The sequence below is a fragment of the Octopus bimaculoides genome, chromosome 5 (genome assembly GCF_001194135.2).
Source record: "Octopus bimaculoides isolate UCB-OBI-ISO-001 chromosome 5, ASM119413v2, whole genome shotgun sequence".
NCBI classification, from domain to species: Eukaryota; Metazoa; Mollusca; class Cephalopoda; order Octopoda; family Octopodidae; genus Octopus; species Octopus bimaculoides.
Genome location: NC_068985.1, coordinates 84233229 through 84234109, shown reverse-complemented (window position 1 = coordinate 84234109; position 881 = coordinate 84233229).

Genomic DNA, 881 nt, shown 5'->3' with positions numbered 1-881 from the left:
TTTCAAATGTATGTGTTTGTGTCTGAATGTATGCTTATGTATATGCGCGTGTGTGTGTGTCTGTGTGTATGTATGTATATATGTGTGTATATATGTGTGTATATATATATATATGGTGCAGGTGTGGCATAGGCACAGGCATGGCAGTGTGGTAAGAAGCTTGCTTCCCAACCATATGGTTGCGGGTTCAGTCCTACTGCATGCTGCATGGCACATTGGGCCAGTGTCTTCTACTATAGTCTCATGCTGACCAAAGCCTTGTGAGTGGATTTGTTAGACGGAAACTGAAGGGAGAGGAGCCCATTGTATATATATATTAATATATATGTGTGTGTGTGTGTGTGTGTGTATACAGGGTTTGGGCAAAATAATGGAAACACCTAGCATCATAACATCATCATTTTGAAATATCTATAAAACCGTCAAAAGACTGTTTATTTTTATGTTTTTTGATTTGTTATTAGTGTTAATATGTTTTGCTAAAATAGTTGTTTCTTTTCAGTTATCATCAGAAAAAGTTTAATAAAAATTCACTAAAATGACAGATCTACCAGATATAAAGAAAAGAAAGAAAACCAAGTTTTTGACAAATATCATAACAATTTAATGCAATATCATTCTCATCACCATCATCTATATATGTTTGTATGCGTGTGTACGTATATAGACACACATACACTGGCACAGGTGTGACGGTGTGGTAAAAAGGTTGTTTCCCAACAACATGGTTCCAGGTTCAGTCTAACTGCATGGCACCTTGGGCAAATAAGTGTCTTCAACAATAGTCTCAGGCCAACCAAAACCTTGTGGGTGGATTTGGTACACAAAAATTGACAGAAGCCTGTAGTATATTTGTCTGTCTATATATGTACATATATATA